Raw genomic sequence first — 16,433 nt, 5'->3', positions numbered from 1 at the left:
GTGACGGGCAATCAGGTGAGGGGGAGCAGTGATGGAAAATGTGGTCAGAGCAGCCCTTTAAATGTGTAAAATATTAATAAGATTATAGTGTTTGTCCAATAAAGATATAATGTCTGATTTAGAATTACTGTTGCCAGATGCATTTTCAAGGAATAATGTAAAATAGTATTAATAAGCCTTAGCATTAGTGACCATTACAGCTCAGAAATTATGCTTAACCCCTTAATCAACCTCCGCACTAATGATCCCATCTCCCTCATCCATCTCCCAGCTTTTAACACTCACCTCCTCCCTTGCCCTATCAAAACTCTCAGACTCCCCTAACTCACAAAGACTGCAACACTCTCGACTTAAAGGGGTTGTCCCGCGGCAGCAAGTGGGGGTATACACTTCTGTATGGCCATATTAATGCACTTTGTAATGTACATTGTGCATTAATTATGAGCCATACAGAAGTTATAAAAAGTTTTTCACTTACCTGTTCCGTTGCTGGCGTCCTCGTCTCCATGGTTGCCGTCTAATTTTCGCCGTCTAATGGCCAAATTAGACGCGCTTGCGCAGTCCGGGTCTTCTTATCTTCTCAATGGGGCTCCGTGTAGCTCCGCCCCGTCACGTGCCGATTCCAGCCAATCAGGAGGCTGGAATCGGCAATGGACCGCACAGAAGCCCTGCGGTCCACGGAGGGAGAAGATGCCGGCGGCCATCTTCACCGGGTAAGTAAGAAGTCACCGGAGCGCGGGGATTCAGGTAAGCGCTGTCCGGTGATCTTTTTTAACCCCTGCGTCGGGGTTGTCTCGCGCCGAACGGGGAAGGGGGGGTTGAAAAAAAAAAACCCGTTTCGGCGCGGGACAACCCCTTTAATCTTCCTCCGCCTCTGCTTTGCTTCCCACTTAGCATACTCCCCCCTCCCACTCTGGGATCACAACCTTCTCTCTTTCTCCATCAGGCACCCTAGCATCTCCCATGACCTTCCTATCTATCGCACCTCTAGGAACCTCCGGACTGTCCGCACCCAACAGTTGGCCGACACCTTAAGTCCTCCTTGTCCATTATCTCTCCCCTCTCATGCCCCAACCTGGCTGCTGAACACTACTACAGCACCCTCAGATGTGCCCTGGATAAAGCGGCACCCTTCCCCATGGCCCGAGACGTTCACCACAGACACAGCAACCTTGGCTCACGCCCCAAACGCGCGTCAGCCGGCAGAGCTCTAGGTGTGCTGAATGGCTGTAGAGAACATCCAAGGAGCCCACAGACTTCCTCGATTTCAAATTTATGCTCAAAACCTACAACCTCGTCCTCCACCATGCCAAACAAACCTGTCTGCTCACTTTCCCACATCCCCAAAACATCCTTCGACACATTTCACTCCCTCCTCAGACCCAATGAACCCATGACAGATCTCAGTGCTGGAGAGTTAGCCACCTATTTTAAAGAAAAAAATCTAAAACATCCGAAAGAAAATCTCAAACTGCACGGCTAAGCCCGATCCCGGTCTCTTCAGCACTGTATCCACCACTCATTCACTATCTGTACTCGAACCAAAGACAGAGGAATACGTCTCCATACTGCTTTCTGCTGCTCGCCCCACCATCTGCACTAGTGACCCTCTTCCCTCACACCTCCTCAGGTCCCTCTCCTCGGCTGTCATTATCCACCACTATTTTTAACCTCTCCCTGACCTCTGGCATTTTCTCCTCCTCATTCGAACAGTCCATTACATCGCCTCTGCTAAAAAAAAAAACGAACCTTGACTCAACCGACGCCAATTACAACCCATTTCAAACCTCCCCTTCCTTTCCAAATTACTAGAATTCCTGGTCTTCTCCCGTCTCACACGCTTTCTCTCTGACAACTGTCTCCTCGACCCTCCCCAGTCCTGCTTCCACCCCCTACACTTGACCGAAACTGCCCTCACAGAAGTATCTAACGACCTGATGGCGGTGAAGTCGAGGGGCGACTACTCCCTACTAATCCTCCTTGACCTCTCCACTGCATTGGACACGGTCGACCATGAACTCCTTCTCACTATGCTCGCTCTATCAGCCTAAAGGACACTGGTCTCTCCTGGTTCTCCTCTTACCTCTCTGACCCCCCTTTCAGCGTCTCCTTCACTAGCTTTATCTCCTCTTCACTTCCTCTTGCTGTTGGGGTCCCCCAGCGCTTGGTCCTTGGTTCCCTTCTCTTCTCTATTTACACAACCCCAACAGGACAAACCATCCACAAATTTGGCCTCCAATATAACCTCTATGACCACCTTCCCGCCGCCCTCCCCCCCCCCCCCCCAACATCTCCATATCAGTACCTGGCACCATCATAACCTCTCAGACAGCACACCCGCTTCTTCCCCCACATCTAATCTCTGACCCAAACATGCCACCTGCACCTCAGGAATATTGCTAAAATACAGCCGTTCCTCACCACAGACACGCTAAAGACATTGTCGCCCTCATCTATTTCCGACTCTACTGCAACTCACTGTTCATCAGCCTCTCCCACACCAGACTCTCCTCTCTCCAATCCATACTAACCGCAGCAGCTAGAGTCCTTTTCCTATCCAGCCATTTCTCAGACGCCTCTGCACTATGCCAATAACTAGCTGCCCATGTATTACAAATCTAAATTCAAACTCCTCACTCACAAAGCTCTTCATGCCGCTGCGCCAGTGTACATCGCTTCCCTCCTGTCCATACATCACCTAGCTCGCACACTCCAATCCACTAACCTATTCAGACTAAACGCCCCTCTAATATGAACCTCACATGCTCACCTCCAGGACTTCTCTAGAGCAGCACTGGTCCTCTGGAATGCATTACCCCCAAAACATCCGGACTATCCCCGATGCACAAAATTTCAGACGCCCCTTAGAAACACACCTCTTTAAGTAAGCATACCTTATCTCCTGATCTAATCCCACAACTTGCCCCCGCCCCTATGATGGATAGGGAGGGGAGAGTCAGATCGCTCTAACCGCTGTGTCCAATTTGTCACGGCAGACTCCAATCGCTCTAGTGAGATTGCGAGTGTGGAGTGGCCAGACTACAGGAGGCTTTGTAACCAGTTTTCACAGGGTCCTGCCACATGCAGATAGAAAGCACAAATCACCCCAGCACTCCACAATGCCACTTACACACAAGCTGCCACCACCAACTTTTAAAGTTAAGCTGGAACCCAGATTTATGAATTATGCGCAAAAACTGCAGAGTCATGATTCATTTTAAAACTGACAAGGCTTAACTAATAAACTGCAGATTTATTATTAAAAAGACTTGCAGTGCAGATATATATATTATACACAAAGGATATATAAAAAGTTTGTTACCCGGGAGTATAAGGGTATACAGGCATATACAACAAGACAGTATTTAAAAATAAAACAAGGAGAAAAATAAATTAAAGATACCAGATTTGGGATATCCGGCCCAATATTCTGATTCGTGCAGAGTCACTGAAGCAAACATGAAAAGCTTTACACCGGGGCATATCTCTGAAGTCTGACACTGGGTCTTTCTGAGACCCTTAGTTTTAAAATTTCCCCAAAACACACCTCACCCCGCCCCCTCTGAGGTCATTCAGAGAAGGGTGGGGTAAATGGGTATGGACCTGTGGAAAAACCATAGTTCACCATTTCGGCCATATCTTTGCAGAAGATCCTCTGATCGGGAATATATGCCTGTCATATTTCCAGTCATGATTTTATCTATTCAGCGATGTCAAACATGACACACAAATTATAACCAGGTACGTGGATACGCCATTTGGGGGTGTTCTGGCCACGCACCCCAATGTGTTTAGACGTGTTTTGTTCAGCTGGCCCGCCCAATTCTGAAAATATGATTCGTATTAGCCTAGGACCTTCATACAACTAATAATCTTTATTAAAAGTTTTTTTCCTTAACTTGCATCCTGGCTCCACAATGTCTGCAAGAATCCAACTCCTGGGTGAATGAATTTCCTTAGACTTCATTAACAAGTACACAGATACACAGTGTGGTTTACCCATGCGTAAGGCCCATTTATACGTAATGGCAATCTTTCAAATGATTGAAAGATTGACAGTTTTAGCGATCGTTTTGCATAAAGTGCTAATGGACACTAATGGCCATTAACACCTTATAGTCTTCATTTGCATGTAAATGAGCCTCCAGGAGCTGTTTGCAGAACCCAGCATGTGGTCTGAGCTCTGCACACAGCTCCCTTGTTCTCGCATGAGCTGTTGGCTGAATACAATGTAATCACCGACTCCTGTACAGAACACAGCGTAAGGTCCCGGTTATCTGCTCTCTGGCTGAACAATGGATTTTAAGCCCACCTTAAAATCATTGTTCAGCCGAAAAGTAAACGATGGTAGCATTTGCACGCAACGATTATCGCTCATATGCCAACGTTTGAACAATCGTTGCGTGTAGATGGGGTTTAATGCGAATACTAACAGGCAGGAGTGAGTAAATTGGTGAAAGGGCATCTGAAGAATTACCAAAGCAATCTAACTACACACAAAATGGATGAGGATATAGCTAGGCCTGACATACACATACACAAAATGGCTAAAGGACCACCAGTCTCTGTATCACACCCCCCCTATTTGGATGGGCGACAGTGGTTGATGTCTACAGATCACTTCCAAAGCCTGTCCCTGTTGCCCTGTCTTGACGAGAAAGTTCATCCGCATTGCCATGTTCACTGCCTTTCTTGTGCTGGATAGTGAAGTCGTAGGACTGCAGTGCCAGTCTCCAGCATAGACGCTTGCCATTTTCTCTGGCCACATGGCTCAGCCAGCTGAGTGGGTTGTGATCCGTGTGAACTGTGAAGTTACACCCGTATAGATATTGCTGTAACTTCTGTAGGGCCCGGACGATGGCTAAGCATTTTTTTTTTCGACCGTGGTGAGGGCAGGAGCTTGCGACTGAAGTAAAGAACAGGGTGTTCTTCCTCCTTTGCGTTTACCTGACTGAGGACCCTGCCAAGCCAAAAAGTGCTGGCATCAGTCTGCACCACAAACCTCCTGGTGAAGTCGGGGCCTGCAGTATCAGAGTTCAGGAGACCACAGTTTTTGAGGCCACCGAAGGCAGATTTTTGTTCATCAGGTAGGTGAGGGGCTTGGCCAGGGCATTATAGTTGGGTACAAAGTTACGGTAGTACCCGGTGGTACCAAAGAAGGACATGATCTGCTTTTTGGTTTTGGGGCTAGGCCAGGCCAGGATGGCGTCTACCTTCCTGGGCTCTGGCTTCAGTGTTCCCCCACCTACACGGTGCCCAAGGTACTGCATCTCTTGCATGCCAGTCTGGCATTTCCCAGGCTTGATGGTGAGACCTAATGCCTGGATCCGCCTAAGCACCTGCGACAGGTGCTCCAGGTGTTCCTCCCCAGTGGAGTTGCAAACAGTAATGTCATCTAGGTATGCAACTGCACTACCCACGTGCCCCTCGAGCAGCTGATCCACCAAGTGCTGGAAAGTGGCCGGAGCATTCTTCATGCCAAAGGGCATTACCTTAGACTCGTAGAGTTCGAATGGCATGATGAAAGACGACTTCTTTCGAGCCTCCCAGGTCATGGTTATTTGCCAATACTGACGGCTCAAATCCATTATGGTGACGTATCGGCGCCCCACCAGTTTGTCCAATAGCTCATCAATGTGGGGCATCGGATAAGCGTCGGACACCGTGATTGCCTTCAACCTCCGGTAGTCTACACAGAACTGGGTTGTCCAGTACTTTTTCTCACCAGGACTACAGGGGAGGCCCATGTGCTCTGGGACATCTGAATGACACACAGGCGCAGCATGTCATCAATCTTGCGCTTCTTATCCGCCTGCACTTCTAGGAAAACCCGATAGGCAGACGGCCTCACAGCAGAGTGGGTCCCAGTGACCACCCGGTGGACTGCCAACTGAGTCCTCTCTGGTTTCCCTGTGAAGGTGGGTAGGAAGGGGAGCAGGGCCTTCCGCAGCTGGGACCATTAGTCCCTGGACAACTGGATGTGAACTCAGTGTCTTAAATGGATCTACTGGCCTGGGCTGCAGCTAGCAGATCTATCAAGACTTCAGTCTTACCCTCTTCGGATATACTGCATACCGGCAGGACACATGCCCCCATTCATGATGAGCTTTCTTCATGTTGATATGGAAGACTCTCTGCTTCATAGTTCACAGCATTGAGCCACTGGTGAACAATATATGGGCCTTCCCCAGCAGCCTGAAGCTTGTTTGGGGTCAGTGGGACTAGGACCCACACCTTCTGACCCACCTAGTACTCTCTCTCCCTTGCATTCTGATCTTACCATTGCTTCTGGCTGGCTTGGACCTGCTCTATATTCTCGTGCACAAGCCGCATCAACGCCTGCATCTTATTACACAGCTGCACGACATAGTGATGGACACAGTAGAAGTGGTGACTTCTCCTTCCCAGGCTTCTTTCACCAGAGTCAGGGGTCCCTGAACTCGACTCCCGTACAGGAGCTCAAAGGATGAGAAACTCGTTGACGCTTGAGGTACCTCTCGGTAGGTGCGGGAGGTAACGCTCCCAGTCGCGTCCATGTGACTCAACCAACATCTTCAACATCTGTTTCAGGGTGCCATTGAACCGCTCACACAGACCATTAGTCTGGGGTTAATACCGTCTGCCTACCAGATGTTGCCCCTGCATTCTTGTACAAAGACACCACATGAGGCTGGACATGAACTGGGGCCCCTGATCTGTAGGCATCTCCCGGGGAAAACCTACACGCAAAAGGGCTACTAAGGCGTCGACCACCTTCTTGGCCTGGATGGAGGACAGGGCATGACCTCAGCGTATCGTGTGGTGTAGTCAACCACAGTCAGGATGAACCGTTTCTCCGAGCTGCTGGGAAGGGCCAGGTGCCCGATGGGATCCACAGTAAGTCTCTGGAAAGGCTCCAAGTAGAAATATGATGAACAGCAGCACAACCATACAAGCCACAATATGGGGAAGTGATATATAATGGTGCACGATCCCACAAGCCAGGTCTGTACTTAATGATCCTTCCGCATAATTGCCAATTATTGAGAGAGATGGATCAGTACACAGGAACTTTTTCAGATGAAGCACAAAATCTTTATTCCTCCAGCAAAAGATAAAAGCTGCAACGTTTCGACCTACATTAGGTCTTTGTCAAGCATGAGTGTCCAGAAGGCAGTGGGGTCCCTGCATTCCGGGCACTCTGGCTGTGGGTGATAGCAAATATGCCAGCCGGGCCTTGGGGGTCACACCGCCTGCCCTTCCTGACTGGCACACCTCTGTACCCGAGTGGATCCACGTCCCACTACTACCCTCCGCACCGCACTCGGAGATTGGGCATACAGGCCTTGCTGGGGCGGAAGGCTGTCGGTGGCCGCTTGCTAAGTTAGTGCGGTCCAGCCGACAGCACAAGCCAGGAGAGTAGGAGAAGGGAGGGGTGAGATTTTGAGAGAGGACAGGGGAAGAGGAGGGGGTGGGGGAAGGAGCAGAGAGGACTTACCGGCACACGGGCACAGCAAGGCATCGAGTGGCCCAGGGATGATGTCATCTCCCCGCTGCTTCCTTCCTGCTGACACTGCATACACCTGCTCTCCTGAGCAGAGAAGTAGTCCGGGCACCAGGGTATCTATCTATCTATCTATCTATCTATCTATCTATCTATCTGTCTATCTGTCTATCTGTCTGTCTGTCTGTCTGTCTGTCTGTCTGTCTGTCTTTCTATGTGTCTGTCTATCTATCTTGCTAGTCTCATTATCTATCTATCTATCTATCTATCTATCTATCTATCTCCTATCTCTCTCTGTCTGTCTATCTCTCTATCTCCTATCTATCTATCTATCTATCTATCTATCTATCTATCTATCTATCTATCTATCTATCTATCTATCTATCTATCCATCTCATATCTATCTATCTATCTATCTATCTATCTATCTATCTATCTAGCTGTCTCATATCTATCTATCTATCTCATATCTATCTATCTATCTCATATCTATCTATCTATCTATCTATCTATCTATCTCATATCTATCTATCTATCTATCTATCTATCTATCTATCTATCTATCTATCTATCTATCTATCTATCTATCTATCATCTATCTATCTCATATCTATCTATCTATCTCATATCTATCTATCTCATATCTATCTATCTATCTATCTCATATCTATCTATCTATCTCATATCTATCTATCTATCTATCTATCTATCTATCTATCTATCTATCTATCATCTATCTATCTCATATCTATCTATCTATCTATCTATCTCATATCTATCTATCTATCTCATATCTATCTATCTATCTATCTATCTTTCTCTCTCTCTTTGGCCTCATGCCCACTTGCACGCATGGATACCACTGCTGAATCCCGCAGTGAAATCCGTGCATGCCCGCGGACATGGAGAGTGAAAATACATTATACTCACCTCTCTGGACGTTGCAGGGCTCCCCTCTGTGCAGCCCAGATCTTCTTTCTTCCGGTCGGCGGACGTGCTCGGCACGCCAGCAGCGTGCCGCCTGCACGCGCACCAATATTTTAAAAAATCTCTGTTCTCCCGCGTATTTGCGGCACAGTACAAAAACAGCTGCGGCTGTGCCATGGATACGAACGGCTTCCATAGGCTTTAATGGAAGCCGCGGGAGCCGTCCGTGTGGCAGATCCGCAGAAAAATATAGCATGCTGCGATTTCTTCCTGTGCGTTTGACCCTCAAACCGGGAAGGAATCCCATCTGCATGCTTTTAGCTGCCCTACCAATGCCAATGCATCCCTATGGGCAGTAAGATGCACGGATCTCCCGTGCGGGGGCCACGTGGACATTGGCCCTCAGGCATAGATACGGGGCCAGGAGGAAATAGGACCTGGAGGGGGCCCGAGCTGAACTTTTGCACCTGGGCCCCTGAGCCTTTAGGTACGCCCCTGGGCGGAAGCCACATTGGCACCATATACTTCCCTAGTGTTGGCACTCACTGTTACAGGTATCAGCAGACCCACTATGCTAACTAACTGGTTTGTCTTCGGGCTAAACCTGAGGTTGTTATCCTGGCGGTTCCTTGGTATTCAAACTTTAACCCCTGTACAGGGATCTGCCCTTTGCTGCGGGAAACTGACCAGGCCGTTACCTTCTTCCTGACTGGCACACCTCTGTACCTGAGTGGATCCACGTCCCACTACTACCCTCTGCACCGCACTCAGAGATGGGGCATACAGGCCTCGCTGGGACGGAAGCCACATTAGCACCATATGCTTCCCTAGTGTTGGCACTCGCTGTTACCGGTATCAGCAGACCCACTATGCCAACTAACCGGTTTGTCTTTGGGCTAAACCTGAGGTTGTTATCCTGGCGGTTCCCTGGTATTCAAACTTTAACCCCTGTACAGGGATCTGCCCTTTGCTGCGGGGAACTGACCAGGTCGCTACCTCCTGGAGTAGACCCGGTGTGGTTGCGGCTTACCCAGGGGGTCGGTGACACTGGTACAACACACCACGAGACAGGCCAAAGCACAGAGTCTAGATACGGACCTTATGTCAGAGCAGGTGGTATATAAACGAAATCCGGGTCGCAAGTCTGAGGGCGAAGGCAGGTAGAGTTCAAGTAAGTCCAGGTCACAATTCCAAAGATCAAGGCAGGCAGAGTTCAGGCAAGTCCGGTAAACAGGTCCAAGGGTCGGTACACGGTAGATCAAGATCAGAATAGCTAGCTGGGAACAAGAAAAAAACAACACCAATATTCGGACAATGGGGAGGATCACCAGTACAGCTAAATAGGGAGGTAAGGGCCAGTTACCCTGCAGCTGGGTGAGAGCACTGGGGGATAACTGGTAGACAGCATGCAGCACTGGGGAGGATTAACTGCTACAGTGCTGATGGAAAGTAAAAGACTATTCACGCAGGAGGAGTGAGGTGTCTCCTGCATCTGCCAGGAACAGCAAGAAGATGCTGCCTCGGGTAGCTGACCTAACACATAACCTTGCATTTATCAATGTTGAACTTCATTTGCCATTTTTCTGCCCAAGCCCCCAGCTTATCTAGGTCCATTTGTAGCCGCACATTGTCCTCCGTTGTATTAATTGTCTTCTATAATTTCGTATCATTTGAAAATATCAATATTTTACTGTGCAGCCCCTCTATCAGGTCATTGATATATATTGAACAGAATGGGGCCTAATACTGAACCCTGTGGTACCCCACTAGCAACGGTGACCCAATCGGAGTACAAACCACTTATTACCACCCTCTGCTTTCTATCTCTGAGCCAGTTCTTTACCCAGATACACACGTTTTCACCCAATCCGAGCTTCTCATTTTATATATCAGCCTATTATGCGGCACAGTGTCAAATGCTTTAAAAAAATCCAGATCTACAAGATCAATAGCCAGGTCCAGCCTAGAGCTTACTTCATTGTAGAAGCTGATCAAATTGGTCTGACATGATCAACCTCTTATGAACCCATGCTGATGAGGGGTTATACTGGTGTTCTCCTTGAGGTAATCTAGGATGGTGTCTCTCAGAAACTCCATGAATATTTTTCCAATTATTGAAGTGAGACTTACTGGCCTGTAGTTACCAGGCTCTCTTTTACACCCCTTTTTGTATATTGGAAACACATTTGCAATGCGCCAATCCAGTGGTACAACCCTGGTCTCAATAGTGTCCCTAAATATAAGAAATAGAAAATGGATTTACAGGAAAGCGCCTTGCAATAAATTATATATTAGATATACAGAAACCATAGACTTAACTCACCTGATGCTCAGCAGGTCTCCTTTAGAGGGAGAAACCTGCTTGCACTGATAATCCAGATAAAATTTTCAAGGTTTCTTTAGAGGTCCCCCATGATTCATATAGTTTGGAGAGCTGAAGTCCGAAGATACCCCAAACTGATAGACAAAGCGGGGAAAAAACAAGCTGAAGAAAACTTCCTGCGCTTGTATGGTGATACCTCATAGAATGACGGAGAGAATCTCAATCCAATCCAAAATATGATGCCAGGCATAAAAATCATAGAAGCATTCAAGCTTCTGTTCCAGAATAAAAGTATAGCGATAATACTGCAAATGTGTTTCGGCATAATATATGCCTTTATCAAGCATAAAATCCCTATCTACTTCATACATCTATATATAGTCATTTTTACATACCATGTGCCCATTTGCAGAGAGACCGCCATGTTCACGCTAGCTGTGTCAGACGCAGCTATGGCGCTGATGATGTGACGTATTCCCCGGCGCGCCGCGGTTCCTGGCTTTTGGAACGCATGTCGCATTCTATATCGTCGTCTCACGTTACAACATGATGATGTCGATATGTCAGTTTCCAAAGATAAATCTGCATCACTAACATCCACACTGCTATTATAAGAAATAGCCGTCTGTCTATCACGTCACTTAGCTCCCTTATAACCCTTGCGTGTATTCCATCTGGATTTGTCGATTTGAATCTTTTTTAGCCGGCTCTGCACTTCCTCCTGCGTTAGTCAGGGCATATTTAGTGGAGGATGATTTTATACCCCTGCATCTCGTGTGACATTTCTTTTTCCTTCGTGAATACACTATAGAAAAAAACTATTTAATAGATTTGCCTTCCCCCCCCCCCCCATTGTCTTCTATGGTTTCTCCTGCATTTGTTAAAGGGCCGGTGCTTTTTAGTGCAAATCCTTTTACCGTTTATATAATTGTAAAATAGTTTAGGGTTATTTTGCTCTCTTTGGCGATCAGTCTCTCTGCCTCCTACTTGGCAGCTTTGATTTTTTCCTTACTTAATTTGTTCTTTCTCCTGTATGTTTGTAGCGCTTCCTCACTGCCTTCTCGTTTTAGTAATGTAAACTGCTTTCTTGTTTTCACAATGCTGAAAAACGGATAGAAGTAGAAAGCGTACAGATGCTCACCAATTCACTTTTATTTTTAATCAAACAGGATAAGTTAAAAAACATGCTAGCATGGACGTAGCCTCACTTAATACGAGCCTGTAGTATCCATCTTAGTCAGTAGGTGTCACTCTTTTTCTATTCATTTCGTTATGAAATAATGTAACAAATTTGCATCACATGTTTCTATGCGAACAATTATATAAAAAAATGTTGCTTCATATAAAAATATCCATAAAAAGTAATAAAAAATTGATATTTTATTCTATTCTAACAGAAGCTGCAATTTCATTTGCGTTTATTTACAGTTATAGCACTGTATAAAAGCTTTAGGCGGGTAGAAAAAATGCTGCGGGAGAAGGCTTTATTCAGACGGGCGTTTTATTGCGGCGATTTTGTAATGATAAAACGCTGTCCGAAAATCGCGACCATCTGGATTCCAGTACATTTGTTCAGATGAGTGATTTTTGGGGACGTAAAATTGGCTGGCTGGAAAAAATAGCGCACATGGAAGCGGAACCGGAAAAGATAGGTCTTTTGCTGGAATATAGCAGCCGGTCCCATAGACTCCTATGGAAGCCTATGGGAGCTGCTGGAAAAGGGAGGCAGGAGAGAGTTTAGCAGTGGCTCTGCTAAACTCCATCCCCCTTCCCTCTCTGCCCCATTAACATACTAGCTCCCGCCTCATCCCCCCAGCTCCCCTTGCCGGCAGACGGAAAGGGGCACTAGTTTAACACACTAGCCCCAGCCCGATTCTGCCCCTTCCCTTTACTGCCGACGGTATTTTGGGCTGCAGCGTATATACGCCACAGCTCCAGCCATCTGAACGGGCAGCAAAACAAGAGATGCAGCTGCGCTCAGAATGCTTTCAGAAATCGAAGTGTTAATTGTTTATTTTTGTCAATTAACAAAATGGAAAGTGATTGACCAAAAGAAATATGTAAATTATATCAATATTTGTACATAGTCAGGGATTTTGTAGGATTATAATAAGGTGTGTGATTAACCAATTATACCCAACAGGTGATAATGATTGTCATTTCCGTTAGGCTGAAACAATTTATTAACTGAAACAGAAACAGCTGTGTAGGGGGCTTAAAACTGGGTGAGGAACAACCAAACTCTGCTGCAAAGGTGAGATTGTGGAAGACAGCTTCATGTCACGGGTCATACACCACGGCAAGAGCACAGCAACAAGACACAAGGCAGTTATACTGCATCAGCAAGACCTTGACCAAGGATTCCAATTGTTGTCAAAAAGCCATACCTTCGACGTATAAACAAGGCAAAGCAACTTCGCTATACATGAAAACATAGGAACTTGTGTGCAGAAAAATGGCAGCAGGTGATCTAGACTGGAATTAGTCAAAATGTAAAACATTTGGTTGTAACAGAAGGCAATATGTTCACCGAAGGGCTGGAGAGTGGTACAATAATGAGTGTCTGCAGGCAGCAGTAAAGCATGGTGGAGAGTGGTACAATAATGAGTGTCTGCAGGCAGCAGTGAAGCATGGTGGAGAGTGGTACAATAATGAGTGTCTGCAGGCAGCAGTAAAGCATGGTGGAGAGTGGTACAATAATGAGTGTCTGCAGGCAGCAGTGAAGCATGGTGGAGAGTGGTACAATAATGAGTGTCTGCAGGCAGCAGTGAAGCATGATGGAGAGTGGTACAATAATGAGTGTCTGCAGGCAGCAGTGAAACATGGTGGAGAGTGGTACAATAATGAGTGTCTGCAGGCAGCAATGAAGCATGGAGGAGAGTGGTACAATAATGAGTGACTGCAGGCAGCAGTGAAGCATGGTGGAGAGTGGTACAATAATGTGTGACTGTAGGCAGCAGTGAAGCATAATGGAGAGCAGTACAATAATGAGTATCTGCAGGCAGCAGTGACGAATGGTGGAGAGCGGTACAATAATGAGTATCTGCAGGCAGCAGTGACGAATGGTGGAGAGCGGTACAATAATGAGTGTCTGCAGGCAGCAGTGATGAATGGTGGAGAGCAGTACAATAATGAGTATCTGCAGGCAGCAGTGAAGCATGGTGGAGAGCGGCACAATAATGAGTGTCTGCAGGCAGCAGTGACGAATGGTGGAGAGCGGTACACTAATGAGTGTCTGCATGCAGCAGTGAAGCATGGCAGAGAGTGGTACAATAACTAGTGTCTACAGGCAGCAGTGAAGCATGGTGGAGAGAGTACAATAACGAGTGTCTGCAGGTAGCAGTGAAGCATGGTGGACAGCAGTACAATAATGAGTGTCTGCAGGCAGCAGTGAAGCATGATGGACAGTGGTACAATAATGACTGTCTGCAGGCAGCACTGAAACATGGTGGAGAGAGTACAATAATGAGTGTCTGCAGGCAGCAGTGAAGCATGGTGGACAGTGGTACAATAATGACTGTCTGCAGGCAGCACTGAAACATGGTGGAGAGAGTACAATAATGAGTGTCTGCAGGCAGCAGTGAAGCATGGTGGAGAGAGTACAATAATGAGTGTCTGCAGGCAGCAGTGATGCATGGTGGAGAGCGGTACAATAATGAGTAGTTGTGTTCAATAAAACCTGAACAACTATCGGCCTGTTGACTGTGAATGGAGCCGGGCGGGCCGGAATGATCCTCGGCTGCTCTGCCTCCAGTCACTGAGTGATCGTTTTTCCTGTGTAAAAGCAAAGAAACGATTGTTTTCAGGACGTCTATCAGGCGAATCTGACCTGACAATTGTCCTGTGTAAAAGGACCCTTAGTGAGGCACGGCGCAAGTCCAAATATTCCTTCATAATGAATGTTTGGAATGTTCAAGTAAGTGAAACCAGTTAACCCTTCACACAAGTGTATGCTAAAATCCAATTACCTCTACTATACCCTACTGTACAGGAACCTACAGCTCAGCCCTACTTGTATGGCCTGTATTGCAGCCCCCCTGCTCATTAGAGGCTGGGAGCGCTGCTCTGAAGGATAAATCCAAAGAGATTTCCATCCCTGTGTTCTCTGGATTGGCGGCGGTCGCAGAGGTCAGACCCGCATTAGTTATGTTGTGGCCGTGATATAACATTAGGCGATGGGAATAGCCCTTTACTCTGTCCATAAACAGGATCATTCAGCAGCCGCCTCCCTCATAAGCATGCAGCTCTACAAGACGGCCATGTTGGCTGCTGCAATCATTTGCTATATACTCCGTGTGATGTGTTCTTCTACATAAGTTCTATCCACATCCTGCGCAGCGGTCTGTCCTTGTAATATGTCCTCCGGTCAATCCCATGATGTCTGCGTGTTTCATGCATCCGTTCCTCCTCTCTTAGATCCGTGTTCCTGCCTTCCTGGATCTCTTCATGCAGTCGCTCTTCAAACCCGGAGCGAAGATAAACCAAGACCATAAACATAAATACATCCATATATTGGCGTATGCCGCCAGCGTGGTGGAGACGTGGAAAAAGGTATCGTAGAAGATTTCTCAACTACTTAAGGCCTCTTTCACACGAGTGTATATCGGCCGCCGTTTTCACGGTCAGCCGATTTACGCTATGATCTGATGCATTGGATTCATCAGATCACATAGCCGTATGCCCGCGGCGTAAAAGTGCCCGGCTGGCCAATATAGACCAGGCGCTTTTACGCCGGGCCGAAAAGATAGTCCTTGAACTATTTTTCAGCCCGGAATACGTCGGCCGCTGCATGTGCTCCTATGGGAGCCAATGACAGCGGCCGGAGAAAGGAGGTGGGAGGGAGTTTAGCAGTGTGACTGCTAAACTCCTTTCCCCTTCTCTCCTCCCCTCCGGCTGTTTGCAATGGGAGGGGACGGAACAGAGGGTAAGCTCCGCCCCATTTCCTCTTCTTTCGATTGCTAGCTGTGGACAAGGGGTAGGGAGGGGGCAGGAGCTTAGCTCCGCCTTCTTCCATTGCAAACAGCTGCAGAGGAGGAGAGATAAGGTGAGCCCTTGAGGGGTCGGGAGGAAGCTAGGTTGTCTCCCCATGCCCAACGGCCTTAGCGTATATGCGCCGGGGCTGTGCTGTCTGAACGGGTGCACAAACGTTAGATTTGTGCACCTATTCACGCGTTTTTACAGCGCCGATGGGCGCACGTAAAAACGCCTACGGTCGTGTAAAAAGAACCCTCAGGCGACCTTACTTTCAATTAAGTCGCTATAGCCAGGTTTGTAGTCTTGTTCCTTTATTAGATGTTCTTACATAAAAGCGCATTACAATTGTAACATTTACGTCACGGCAACTGCGCTGCCTCAAGCTTTTATGTAAAAACATCTAATAAAGGAACAAGAAGACTACAAACCTGGCTCTATCCACTTATGGGAAGTAGAGATGAGCGAACGTACTCGTTTAGGGCGTTTTTGCACTCGAGCATCGCTTTTTTCAAGTAACTAACTACTTGGGCGAAAAGATTTGGGGGGCGCCGGGGGGTTGCAGAGGGCAGTGGGGGGGGGAGAGAGAGAGAGTTTTAGCAAGCGTTTTGCATAAAGTGCTAATGGACACTAATGTCTATTAGCACTTTATAATCTTCATTTGCGTGTAAATGAGCCTCCAGGAGCTGTTTGCAGAGCACAGCAGATGGTCTGAGCTCTACTCACAGC

Source organism: Eleutherodactylus coqui, chromosome 13 (assembly GCF_035609145.1).
Source record: "Eleutherodactylus coqui strain aEleCoq1 chromosome 13, aEleCoq1.hap1, whole genome shotgun sequence".
In the NCBI taxonomy this organism is placed as follows: Eukaryota; Metazoa; Chordata; class Amphibia; order Anura; family Eleutherodactylidae; genus Eleutherodactylus; species Eleutherodactylus coqui.
This window is presented reverse-complemented; position numbering follows the sequence as displayed.